Here is a 14306-nt window from a genome sequence, read left to right as displayed (position 1 = left end):
CAACTCATTAGAGGGTTAGTGGACAATAAAAATTAACATGTTCAGAGGTGACACAATCATTCTTAACACTTCTGGACATTGCATAAAGCTACTGGACATTAATGGATCAAAGAAATTCATCCAACATAGCAAAAGAGGCAATGCGAAATAAAAGGCAGAATCTGTCAAAACAGAACAGTCCAGTAAAGATGGATTTTATTAGGCCACCATACTTGCTCAAATGAAAATGCTCAAATTGAATGAAAGTTGCGTAAATATCTGAGGATCACTCACGTAAATTGGCATAATTTTCTGAGTTACCTACGAGAGAATTAGACCCAGATTCGTGACAGCAAAGAAATCTGTTTCTGCGCAGATAATCCAAATCTAGTACTTACTTTACTATCAAAGACTTTACTTGGCACAACAAAACACAAAACTAAGATAAGGATAGGTTGCTACAGTAGTAAACAACTTCCAAGACACAAATATAAAACAAAGTACTGTAGCAAAATAACACATGGGTTATCTCCCAAGAAGTTCTTTCTTTTTAGCCATTAAGATGGGCTCAGGCAGTTTTAATGATGCACTCGCAAGAAATAGTATTTGAAGCAAAAGAGAGCATCAAGAGGCAAATTCAAAAAAACATTTAAGTCTAACATGCTTCCTATGCATAGGAATCTTGTAAATAAACAAGTTCATGAAGAGCAAAGTAACAAGCATAGGAAGATAAAACAAGTGTAGCTTAAAAAATTTCAGCACATAGAGAGGCATTTTAGTAACATGGAAATTTCTACCACCATATTTTCCTCTCTCATAATAACTTTCAGTAGCATCATGAGCAAACTCAACAATATAACTATCACATAAAGCATTCTTATCATGAGTCTCATGCATAAAATTATTACTCTCCACATAGGCATAGTCAATTTTATTAGTAATAGTGGGAGCAATTTCAACGAAGTAGCTATCATTATTATTCTCATCAAGTGTAGGAGGCATAGTATAATCACAACAAAATTTACTCTCCATAGTAGGTGGCATCAAAAGACCACTATTATAATCATCACAAATAGGAGGCAAAGTATCATCAAAGAAAATTTTCTCCTCAATGCTTGGGGGACTAAAAATATCATGAAAACCAGCTTCCCCAAGCTTAGAACTTTCTATATCATTATCAACAATGGTGTTCAAAGCGTTCATACTAATATTACTACCGACATGCAAATAAGATTTCATAGGTTTTTTAATTTTCGCATCAAACAATCCATGTTTTAAATCAGGAAATAGAATAAGAAGCTCACTCTTGTACATTATGCCAAACTAGTGTAAACAAGAAACAACAAGATGCAATTGCAGGATCTAAAGGAAATAGCTTCGAGCACACACACGACGGCGCCAGAAAAATACTTTACCTGAGACCGTAGTATGAGAGCCTTTTACCTTTCCTCCCCGGCAACGGCGCCAGAAATTTGCTTGGCGCGTAGTTGACGAGGGAGGAAAAGTGCTTAGTTGCCGGGCTTGCCAATGTGTGAGTGCCGTTTACCTTCCCTCCCCGGCAACGGCGCTAGAAAAGTGCTTGATGTCTACGGGAGCTTCTATTCTTGTAGACAGTGTTGGGCCTCCAAGAGCAGAGGTTTGTAGAACAGCAGCAAGTTTCCCTTAAGTGGATACCCAAGGTTTATCGAACTCGGGGAGGAAGAGGTCAAAGATATCCCTCTCATGCAACCACTGCAACCACAAAGCAAGAAGTCTCTTGTGTCCCCAACACACCTAATAGGTGCACTAGTTCGGCGAAGAGATAGTGAAATACGGGTGGTATGAATAAGTAGTAGCAACGGCACCGGAAGTGCTTTGCCCGGGACGATAAACAAGCGGTAGTAACGCAGCAGTAGTAACGCGATAAAACGGTAAACAAGCGGCGATAGCGATATTTAGGAACAAGGCCTAGGGAATAGACTTTCACTAGTGGACACTCTCAACATTGATCACATAACGAGAATAGATAAATGCATACTCTACACTTTTGTTGGATGATGAACACATTGCGTAGGATTACACGAACCCTCAATGCCGGAGTTAACAAGCTCCACAATAATGCTCATGTTTTAGTAACCTTTAGTGTAAGATAGATCAACGAGACTAAACCAAGTACTAGCATAGCATGCACACTTGTCACCTTCATGCATATGTAGGAGGAATAGATCACATCGATATTATCATAGCAATAGTTAACTTCGCAATCTACAAGAGATCATGATCATAGCATAAACCAAGTACTAACACGGTGCACACACTTGTCACCTTTGCACACGTGCAGGAGGAATAAAACTACTTTAATAACACATCACTAGAGTAGCACATAGATAAATTGTGATACAAAACATATTGCAATCTTAAAGAGATATAAATAAGCACCTCACTATGCCATTCAACGTTGAGTAAGTATTCTGTGAAATATGGCCTAAGAGACCCACACGGTGCACACACTGTCACCTTTACACACGTGGGACAAGGAGTCTCCGGAGATCACATAAGTAAAACTCACTTGACTAGCATAATGACATCTAGATTACAAGCATCATCATATGAATCTCAATCATGTAAGGAAGCTCATGAGATTATTGTATTGAAGCACATAGGAGAGAGATGAACCACATAGCTACCGGTACAGCCCCGAGCCTCGATGGAGAACTACTCCCTCCTCATGGGAGCGGCAGCGGTGATGAAGATGGCGGTGGAGATGGCAGCGGTGTCGATGGAGAAGCCTTCCAGGGGCACTTCCCCGCTCCGGCGGGTGCCGGAACAGAGACTCATGTCCCCCGGATCTTGGCTTCGCGATGGCGGCGGCTCGGAAGGTTTTGTGGTTTTCGTCGAATGCCCCGAGGTTTTTAGGTCGGGGGCTTTATATAGGCGGAGAGGCGGCGCGGGGAGGGCTTACGGGGGCCCACACCCTAGGGGCGCGCCCCCTTGGCCGCGCCGGGGTGTGGTGTGGTGGCCACTGCCCCCTTCTCTGGCGGTTCTCGTGTGTTACGGATGCTTCGGGTAAAATAGGAACACTGGGCGTTGATTTCGTCCGATTCGAGAATATTTCGTTACTAGGATTTCGAAACCAAAAACAGCAGAAAACGAGGAACTGGCACTTCGGCATCTTGTTAATAGGTTAGTTCCAGAAAATGCACGAATATGACATAAAGTGTGCATATAACATGTAGATAACATCAATAATGTGGCATGGAACACAAGAAATTATCGATACGTTGGAGACGTATCACGGGCCTACCGGATCGCGGAGTACGCCCAGGTCCGCACCTTCATCCCCCCTCCTTCCGACATCCACGAGTACCTCAGCGACGAAGAGGAAGAAGAGGATGTGGAGGGTGAAGATGCCGGAGCGGGTGATGCGCCCCCGGAAGCTCCAGAGGCCGGTGCCACTCCTCCTGCTGCCTAAGTACTTCTTGTAAATTGTTTGCCTGCCATGCTCACTTTAAAAGAATGCTCGTTAAATTCTACCCCGGTATGCCGGGGTTTATGATGTAATATAAAACTTAGCTGCTCTTTTGGCTATGCGACAATGTTATCTGCCGGTATGTTATACCGGTAGCTTATTAAGTTGTGTTTGTTCTGTTGACTTAGCATTTTGCTTATCGTTCTGATTTTATCCTGCACTGCAAAGATTCCGAAATATTTTCCGCATCCAATCCGATGCACACTTGGCTCTTTTGCTTTGGCTCTGCCTACCTTCTCTGGGCGTTTTGGCGTATGAGCGCAAAGTTCTTTTACCAAGCAAGCACTTTTTTGAACTTAGAAATAACTTTAAATTTTTGCAAAAAACCGGTACGACCGGGGTTAGTTAAATTTTTTCCGGATTGTTCTTTCCCGCTCTCTCTCTTCGCAGTTCATGTGCTTAGTCCCTACCGGTTTATCTTTCTTGCCATGAAGCCGGGTTGCGGACAGCAGCAGAGTCGAAGACTCCGGTAGGTTTAGCACACTACTAAACCAGAAAGAAAAAACGTTCAATAAGCAACCGGTAAACTGAAAAAATAAACATATTACATGCAACTTTAGTAGGGGTAGTCCCCGAGACTCATTCAAGGTTCCGACATCTTTCATTCTTCGCAAATAAGGTACAAAAAGGAACTTCTTACACCACAACTTCAAGAGTAGAAAGGACGCAATAGAGCTACGTTCCACGGACGCTTGGTCTCTTCTCCGGATCTGTCCGCCTTTCCTTTTTTCCATTCCTGTGCATCGATCAGGTAATAGGCATCATTGTGGAGAGCTTTGCTCACAATGAAGGGTCCTTACCATGGGGGTGAAAGCTTGTGCCGGCCTTCAGTGCGCTGCACTAGGTGTAGCACCAGGTCTCCTTCCTAGAACACCCTCGGGTTAACCTTCCGGCTATGATAGCGTCTGAGGTTTTGCTGGTAAATGGCTGTTCTTTCCAAGGCCAGCTCTCTTGCTTCTTCTAGCAAGTCCACATCGTTTTCTCGGGCCTCTTTTACCTCTTCTTCGGTATAGAGTTGCACCCTTGGTGAGTCATGGAGAATGTCGATTGGTATGACCGCTTCTGCTCCGTAAACCATAAAGAATGGAGTGTATCCGGTGGACCGGTTTGGAGTTGTTCTTATGCTCCACAGCACTGATGGTAGCTCATCGAGCCAACACCCCGGTGACTTTTCCACCGCATCGATGAGTCTTGGTTTGATACCGGAAAGTACCAATGCGTTTGTTCTTTCAACTTGGCCATTGCCTTGTGGGTGTGCCACTGAGCACAAATCCAACCGGATATTGTTGTCCTCACAAAATATTTTGAACTCACCTTGAGCAAAGTTTGTGCCATTGTCTGTGATAATGCTATGCGGGTAGCCATACCGCAAGATGACATCTTTTAGGAACTTCACAGCCGTATGCCCATCACACTTTGCGATAGGTTTTACCTCAAGCCATTTTGTGAACTTATCCACCATTACTAGAATGTGGGTCATGCTGCTCCTTGCAGTTTTGAATGGGCCAACCATGTCAAGGCACCAAACAGCAAATGGCCAAGTTAGCGGTATGGTTTTCAAACCGGATGCTGGGGTATGATTTTGCTTGGCGTACCTCTGGCACCCGTTGCATTTTCTTACCAAATCCTCAGCGTTTTCCAAGGCAGTGGGCCAATAGAATCCATGCCGGAACACCTTTGCCACCAGCGCCCTTGACGAAGCGTGGTTCCCACACTCCCCTTGGTGAATCTCCGCTAGCATTTCTTTTCCTTCTTCCGGTTCCACACACCTTTGAAGGACACCGGTGACACTTCTCTTGTACACCTCGCCATTGATGATGGTGTATGCCTTGGACCTCCTCTGGATTCTTCTGGACTCATTTTCGTCAACCGGCAAGGTGCCGTTGATCAGGAATTCCTTAATAGGTTTAACCCAAGATGGTGCCTCCCGCACCAGGAACACCGGTACGTCTATGTCCATGCTATCCACCAGCAACACCCTTCAAAGAAGCCGGCAATCTTTTGCACGTGAAACCGGTATGAGGCCATGTTGGCATCTTTTGCGTCCCAATCTCCGGAACATTGTTGCACCACAAGATCCGAATCTCCGTAGCAAATGATCCGGTGTGCACCGATTTCTTTTGCGACCTTAAGTCCATGGATCAAAGCCTCGTATTCAGCGACATTGTTGGATGCCCTGAAATGCACTTGCAAAACATACCGGAGATGATCTCCCTTGGGTGAGGTAAGTACCACACCGGCACCTAGACCCTCTTTGAGTTTGGATCCGTAAAAGTGCATCTTCTAGTATTCTATTTTTTGGTCTGGGGGCTTGTACTGCATTTCTGCCCAATCAACCAGGAAATCAGCCAAGGCTTGCGATTTTATGGCATCTCTTCTTTCATACACCGGTACGTATGGTGATATCTGGATTGCCCACTTTGCAATCCTACCGCTAGCATCTTTGTTGCACATGATATCGGAAATGGGTGCCTCACTCACCACCTTCATGGGGTGCTCCTCAAAGTAGTGCTTGAGCTTTGTGGCGGCCATGAACACGCCATAAGTCATCTTCTGGAAGTGCGGGTAGTTTTGCTTTGAGAGGGAGAGCACCTCGCTCAGGTAGTATACCGGCCTCTGGACGGTTTTTTCTTCCTCTTCTCTTTCTACTACCACAACAACACTCACAACACGGTTAGTTGCTGCTATGTACAACAACATGGGTTCTCTTTCCAAAGGCGAAGCCAGTATTGGTGCAGTGGCTAGCATTGTTTTTAGCTCCTTAAACGCCGCGTCTGCACCGAGGGGTCCAGACGAACGTATCAGATTTTTTCATGAGAGCATAGAGGGGCAGAGCTTTTTCTCCCAACCTGCTTATGAACCGGCTTAGCGATGCCAAGCTTCCGGTAAACTTCTGCACGTCCTTCAGATCGTGCGGTATGGTCATTCTTTCTATTGCCCGGATCTTTACCGGATTCACCTCAATGCCCCGGCTTGATACAAGGAAACCAAGCAGCTTACCAGCAGGGACACCGAAAGTGCATTTTGCCGGATTGAGTTTCATCTGGAACCTTCTTAAGTTATCAAATGTTTGCCGGATATCGTCAATTAAGGTATCTTTTACCTTGGTTTTTATCACGACATCGTCCACATAGACTTGCACATTTTTCCAATTTGATCAAACAAGCATTTTTGCATACAGCGCTGGTACGTTGCACCAGCGTTGCGCAAACCAAAAGGCATAGTGACATAGCAATAAGCCCCGTGCGGGGTAATGAACGCAGTTTTTATTTGATCTTCCTTTTTCAAGGGGATTTGGTGGCCGGAGTACGCATCCAGGAAAGACAACAACTCACACCCAGCAGTGGAATCAATCACCTGATCGATCCGGGGTAAGGGGAAAGGGTCTTTTGGGCAAGCTTTGTTCAGGTTGGTGTAGTCGATGCACATGCGCCACACCTTTGGAGCTTTTGCCTCAAGGTTTTCTTCTTTCTTCTTTTCGACCAGCACCGGATTGGCTAGCCACTCAGTATGCGTTACTTCCACGATGAAACCGGCAACCAAAATTTTTGTCACTTCTTCTCCAATGATCTTCCTCCTATCCTCAGCAAACCGGCGTAAAGGTTGTCGCACCGGCTTAGCATCCTTCCGGACGTTCAAAGAGTGCTCAGCAGTTCCCTCGGAACACCTACTAAGTCATCAGTAGACCAGGCAAAGATATTCCGATTCTCACGGAGGAAGCCAAAGGGCATAGTAACATAGCAGTAAGTGCCAAATGGGGTGATGAATGAGGTCGCCTTTTGGTCAGACTCCTTCATCCGGAAGCTGACGAGCGCGCTTTCCTATGCCTCACTGAGGCCGGCACCGATGCGAACGGTGCGCTCAGGGTAAGCCGGATCCAGCACAATGTCCTTTGTTTCTTTTGTCGGCTTAAATGTCGGTGCGTTCAAGCTTGCACTCATTGCCGCTAAGCTCAACTGTGAGGACTGAGCCAGCGCAACCGCAGTTTGCATCCTCCTTTTTTCCTCTGCAATCACCAGCGACTCTGCCAGATTCGATCCGGCGGAAGCAGTTTGCAGCGAGATCTTGTAGTTTCCCACCACAGTCAAGGGTCCACGAGGTGCCGGCATCTTCATCTTGAGATAGGCCGTGTGAGTCGAGGCCATGAAAGCTGCCAATGCCGGTCTCCCCAACAGTGCATGGTAAGGACTATCTAGGTCCACCACTTCGAACTCAATGTTTTCAACCCGGCAATTGTCACGTCCTCCAAACGACACATCCACCCGGACCTTTCCTACCGGCGCGCAGGACAAGCCCGGAACGATTCCGTGGAAGGTTGTACGCGTTGGCTGTAGCATGTTTTCTGTTATGCCCAGCGTGTTCATGGTGTGCCGGTACATGATATTTATGCTGCTCCCATTGTCTATCGACACCTTGCTGAACTTGACTCGAGTAGTTGGCCCATGCATGATTGGGTCTACCACAAGAGCATAACCACCCGGATTAGGCATTATCTTAGGGTGATCCTTGAACGAACAGGAGATCTCTTGATCCGACCACGGCATGTACTTTGGTACTGCCGGCATCACGAGCGTTTACTTCCATGGAACGGCGCCGTAGGCTCTGCCTGTCGGTTGGCTCAGTGACGAACACAACACAGCACACATCCGGATCCTCATAAACATTCCGGCCCAAAGGTGCCGGTGGAGGTGGTTGGCCGTGGCTCTCCCCCACCTGATTGACTTGCTCGTACTGCTGCCTGTTTGGCTGAGGCTGTACCGGTAGAGCATTTGCTCCGGTAAGCGGTGGTGGTGGCGGTAGTTGATGCTGATGCAGCATATCTTGAGATGGTGGTAGCATCGTGGAGCACCCTTGTGCTTGCGCATCTTTTACTGCTCCCTTGAGCATCAAGTACTTGGTCCAAGAACAATCCTTCGTCAGATGGTTTGACGGGTGAGCCGGATTCGGCGTGTGCCACCGGCAAGGTTGATCCATGCCGGCTTCCATGGTGTATTTCACAGGTTCTTGCCAATTCTTTTTCTGGCCCCAGGGTTTCTTTTCGACCCATTGTTTCTTAGGACCCGCCCATGGCTGCGATCCGGTTTTCAGCCTCTGGCTGCCGCTGGCATCAGAGTTTTCTTGTACAGCAGCAACTTGATGCGGACCGTACCTTCGATCCGGGAATTCTTCCCTTCTCTTGTTGTTCTGGTTGTCCCGGTATTGCTCTTGGCGCTGCTGATACGTCTCCAACGTATCGATAATTTCTTATGTTCTATGCCATATTATTGATGATACCTACATGTTTTATGCACACTTTATGTCATATTTGTGCATTTTCTGGAACTAACCTATTAACAAGATGCCGAAGTGCCGCTTGTCGTTTTCTCGCTGTTTTTGGTTTCAGAAATCCTAGTAACGAAATATTCTCGGAATTGGACGAAATCAAAGCCCAGGGGCCTATTTTCTCACGAAGCTTCCGGAAGTCCGAAGGAGAGACGAAGAGGGGCCACGGAGGGGCCACACCAAAGGGCGGCGCGGCCCCCCCTTGGCCGCGCGGCCCTGTGGTGTGGGGCCCCCGTGCCGCCTCTTGACCTACCCTTCCGCCTACAAATAGCCTCCGTGACGAAACCCCCGGTACCGAGAGCCACGATACGGAAAACCTTCCAGAGACGCCGTCGCCGCCGATCCCATCTCGGGGATCCAGGAGATCGCCTCCGGCACCCTGCCGGAGAGGGGAATCATCTCCCGGAGGACTCTACGCCGCCATGGTCGCCTCCGGTGTGATGTGTGAGTAGTCTACCCCTGGACTATGGGTCCATAGCAGTAGCTAGATGGTTGTCTTCTCCTCATTGTGCTTCATTGTTGGATCTTGTGAGCTGCCTAACATGATCAAGATCATCTATCCGTAATTCTATATGTTGTGTTTGTCGGGATCCGATGGATAGAGAATACTATGTCATGTTAATTATCAAGTTATTATACATGTGTTGTTTATGATCTTGCATGCTCTCCGTTTCTAGTAGAGGCTCTGGCCAAGTTTTTACTTTTAACTCCAAGAGGGAGTACTTATGCTCGATAGTGGGTTCATGCCCGCATTGACACCGGGACGATGATGAAAAGTTCTAAGGTTGTGTTGTGCTGTTGCCACTAGGGATAAAACATTGATGCTATGTTCGAGGATGTATTTATTGATTACATTGCGCACCATACTTAATGCAATTGTCCGTTGCTTTGCAACTTAATACCGGAGGGGTTCGGACGATAACCCGAAGGTGGACTTTTTAGGCATAGATGCAGTTGGATGGCGGTCTATGTACTTTGTCGTAATGCCCAATTAAATCTCACTATACTTATCATGTCATGTATGTGCATTGTTATGCCCTCTCTATTTGTCAATTGCCCGACTGTAATTTGTTCACCCAACATGCTTTTATCTTATGGGAGAGACACCTCTAGTGAACCGTGGACCCCGGTCCATTCTTTAATACTCGAAATACAAATCTGCCGCAATACTTGTTTTACTATTTTCTCTCGCAAACAATCATCTTCCACACAATACGGTTAATCCTTTGTTACAGCAAGCCGGTGAGATTGACAACCTCACCGTTTCGTTGGGGCAAAGTACTTTGGTTGTGTTGTGCGGGTTCCACGTTGGCGCCGGAATCTCTCGGTGTTGCGCCGCACTACATCCCGCCGCCATCAACCTTCAACGTGCTTCTTGGCTCCTCCTGGTTCGATAAACCTTGGTTTCTTTCTGAGGGAAAACTTGCTGTTGTGCGCATCATACCTTCCTCTTGGGGTTGCCCAACGAACGTGTGAAATACACGCCATCAAGCATATTTTCTGGCACCGTTGCCGGGGAGATCAAGACACGCTGCAAGGGGAGTCTCCACTTCTCAATCTCTTTACTTTGTTTTTGTCTTGCTTTATTTTATTTACTACTTTGTTTGCTGCATTATATCAAAACACAAAAAAATTAGTTGCTAGCTTTACTTTATTTACTGTCTTGTTTGCTATATCGAAAACACAAAAAAATTGGTTTACTTGCATTTACTTTATCTAGTTTGCTTTATTGTCTTGTACTCAATATTAAAAATACAAAAAAATATATTTAGTTACTTTTGTTACCATGTCTAGCTCTGAACCTGTTACTTCTTCGCCTGAAGAATTAGTTTTCACTTTTAAACAAGGGGATGAGGAGAGTTTTAAGGATGCTTGGTCTAGAATTTTTACTTCTTATCGTGAAACTGAACCTCGAATGACTCTAAGTTTGCTCCTTAGTAATTTTTATTTTGGTCTTATGGTTCGCTATAGATATGCTTTGGATACTTTAGTGGGAGGAGATTTCCTCCATTGCAATGGGGATCAAGCTTTTAATGCCATAAAGAAGTTGGTTGCATCACATGATTCAGCTAATAATTTTGATTCAGCCCTTATCAAGCATTCATAATAGATTAAATACTCTTGAGACAAGTGCATCTCGCTTAAATGAAAATTATGGATACATTCGTAACCGTCTTGATCAAGTGTTAGTGAACTCTGAACTTTCATTATGGGATCCTGCTGTTAAAATTGTTATCGGTGATCGAACTCTTCATGCCTACTGTGATATTATGTATGAATTTTGCCTTATGCCTGAAAGCATTTATAAATTTTTGAAACTTTGGGGAGTCGATGAAGGAGGAGAAGAGATAACTCTCATTGATAACTCTATTATAATTCCTAAGGGAGTAGCTGCAGGTGTGCATACAACCATTCTTGGAAGAACAATATCCATTGATTATCTTGTTATTGAAACAGGAAAAATCATACTTGGGAGATCCCCGTTGAAACTATTGGGAGCAAGTCATTGATGTGGGAAAAGGCACTCTGAAATTCACCTCTATGCCAGGGGGAAATCATATATTCCCTAAACCAAAGGGAAGGAAAAACAATAAGAAAGGTAAGGGTAAAGCCCAAGGTAAGGTTGACGCACCACCCTTCGATAACACTTGAGATACACTTTCTGCGCCTAGCTGAAAGGCGTTAAAGAAAAGCGCTTATGGGAGACAACCCATGTTTTTACCTACAGTACTTTGTTTTATATTTGTGTCTTGGAAGTTGTTTACTACTGTAGCAACCTCTCCTTATCTTAGTTTTATGTTTTGTTGTGCCAAGTAAAGTCTTTGATAGAAAAGTAAGTACTAGATTTGGATTACTGCGCAGAAACAGATTTCTTTGCTGTCACGAATCTGGGTCTAATTCTCTGTAGGTAACTCAGAAAATTATGCCAATTTACGTGAGTGATCCTCAGATATGTACGCAACTTTCATTCAATTTGAGCATTTTCGTTTGAGCAAGTCTGGTGGCCTAATAAAATCCATCTTTACGGACTGTTCTGTTTTGACAGATTCTGCCTTTTATTTCGCATTGCCTCTTTTGCTATGTTGGATGAATTTCTTTGATCCATTAATGTCCAGTAGCTTTATGCAATGTCCAGAAGTGTTAAGAATGATTGTGTCACCTCTGAACATGTGAATTTTTATTATGCACTAACCCTCTAATGAGTTGTTTCGAGTTTGGTGTGGAGGAAGTTTTCAAGGATCAAGAGAGGAGTATGATGCAATATGATTAAGGAGAGTGAAAGCTCTAAGCTTGGGGATGCCCCGGTGGTTCACCCCTGCATATATTAAGAAGACTCAAGCGTCTAAGCTTGGGGATGCCCAAGGCATCCCCTTCTTCATCGACAACATTATCGAGTTCCTCCCCCGAAACTATATTTTTATTCGGCCACATCTTATGTACTTTGCTTGGAGCGTCGGTTTGTTTTTGTTTTTTGTTTTGTTTGAATAAAATGGATCCTAGCATTCACTTTGTGGGAGAGAGACACGCTCCGCTGTTGCATATGGACAAATATGTCCTTAGGTTCTACTCATAGTATTCATGGCGAAGTTTCTCCTTCGTTAAATTGTTATATGGTTGGAATTGGAAAATGCTACATGTAGTAACTCTAAAATGGCTTGGATAATTTGATACTTGGCAATTGTTGTGCTCATGTTTAAGCTCTTGCATCATATACTTTGCACCCATTAATGAAGAAATACTTAGAGCTTGCTAATTTGGTTTGCATATTTGGTTTCTCTAGAGTCTAGATAACATCTAGTATTGAGTTTTGAACAACAAGGAAGACGGTATGGAGTCTTATAATGTTTACCATATGTCTTTTATGTGAGTTTTGCTGTACCGTTCATCCTTGTGTTTGTTTCAAATAACCTTGCTAGCCTAAACCTTGTATCGAGAGGGAATACTTCTCATGCATCCAAAATCCTTGAGCCAACCACTATGCCATTTGTGTCCACCATACCTACCTACTACATGGTATTTATCCGCCATTCCAAAGTAAATTGCTTGAGTGCTACCTTTAAAATTCCATCATTCACCTTTGCAATATATAGCTCATGGGACAAATAGCTTAAAAACTATTGTAGTATTGAATATGTACTTATGCACTTTATCTCTTATTAAGTTGCTTGTTGAGCGATAACCATGTTTCTGGGGACGTCATCAACTATTCCTTGTTGGATATCATGTGAGTTGCTATGCATGTCCGTCTTGTCTGAAGCAAGAGAGATCTACCACCTTCATGGTTGGAGCATGCATGTTGTTAGAGAAGAACTTTGGGCCGCTAACTAAAGCCATGATTCATGGTGGAAGTTTCAGCTTTGGACATATATCCTCAATCTCATATGAGAATAAAAATTGTTGCCACATGCTTATGCATAAAAGAGGAGTCCATTATCTCGTTGTCCATGTTGTCCCGGTATGGATGTCTAAGTTGAGAATAATCAAAAGCGAGAAATCCAAAATGCGAGCTTTCTCCTTAGACCTTTGTACGAGCGGCATGGAGGTACCCCATTGTGACACTTGGTCAAAACATGTGCATTGCAAAGATCCGGTAGTCCAAGTTAATTAGGACAAGGTGCGGGCACTATTAGTATACTATGCATGAGACTTGCAACTTGTAAGATATAATGTACATAACTCATATGCTTTATTACTACCGTTGACAAAATTGTTTCATGTTTTCAAAATAAAAGCTCTAGCACAAATATAGCAATCGATGCTTTCCTCTTTGAAGGACCATTCTCTTTACTTTTATGTTGAGTCAGTTCACCTATCTCTCTCCACCTCAAGAAGCAAACACTTGTGTGAACCGTGCATTGATTCCTACATACTTGCATATTGTACTTGTTATATTACTCTATGTTGACTATTATCCATGAGATATACATGTTACAAGTTGAAAGCAACCGCTGAAACTTAATCTTCCTTTGTGTTGCTTCAATACCTTTACTTTGATTTATTGCTTTATGAGTTAACTCTTATGCAAGACTTATTAATACTTGTCTTGAAGTACTATTCATGAAAAGTCTTTGCTATATGATTCACCTGTTTACTCATGTCATCACCATTGTTTTGATCGCTGCATCCACTACATATGTTTACAAATAGTATGATCAAGGTTATGATGGCATATCACTTCGTAAATTATCTTTGTTATCGTTTTACCTCGCTCGGGACGAGCAGTAACTAAGCTTGGGGATGCTTGATACGTCTCCAACGTATCGATAATTTCTTATGTTCTATGCCATATTATTGATGATACCTACATGTTTTATGCACACTTTATGTCATATTTGTGCATTTTCTCGGAACTAACCTATTAACAAGATGCCGAAGTGCCGCTTGTTGTTTTCTCGCTGTTTTTGGTTTCAGAAATCCTAGTAACGAAATATTCTCGGAATTGGACGAAATCAAAGCCCGGGGGCCTATTTTCTCACGAAGCTTCCGAAGTCCGAAG

Source organism: Lolium rigidum, chromosome 4 (genome assembly GCF_022539505.1).
Source record: "Lolium rigidum isolate FL_2022 chromosome 4, APGP_CSIRO_Lrig_0.1, whole genome shotgun sequence".
NCBI classification, from domain to species: domain Eukaryota; kingdom Viridiplantae; phylum Streptophyta; class Magnoliopsida; order Poales; family Poaceae; genus Lolium; species Lolium rigidum.
The sequence above is the reverse complement of the archived record's forward strand: the minus strand, read 5'-3'. Positions refer to the sequence as shown.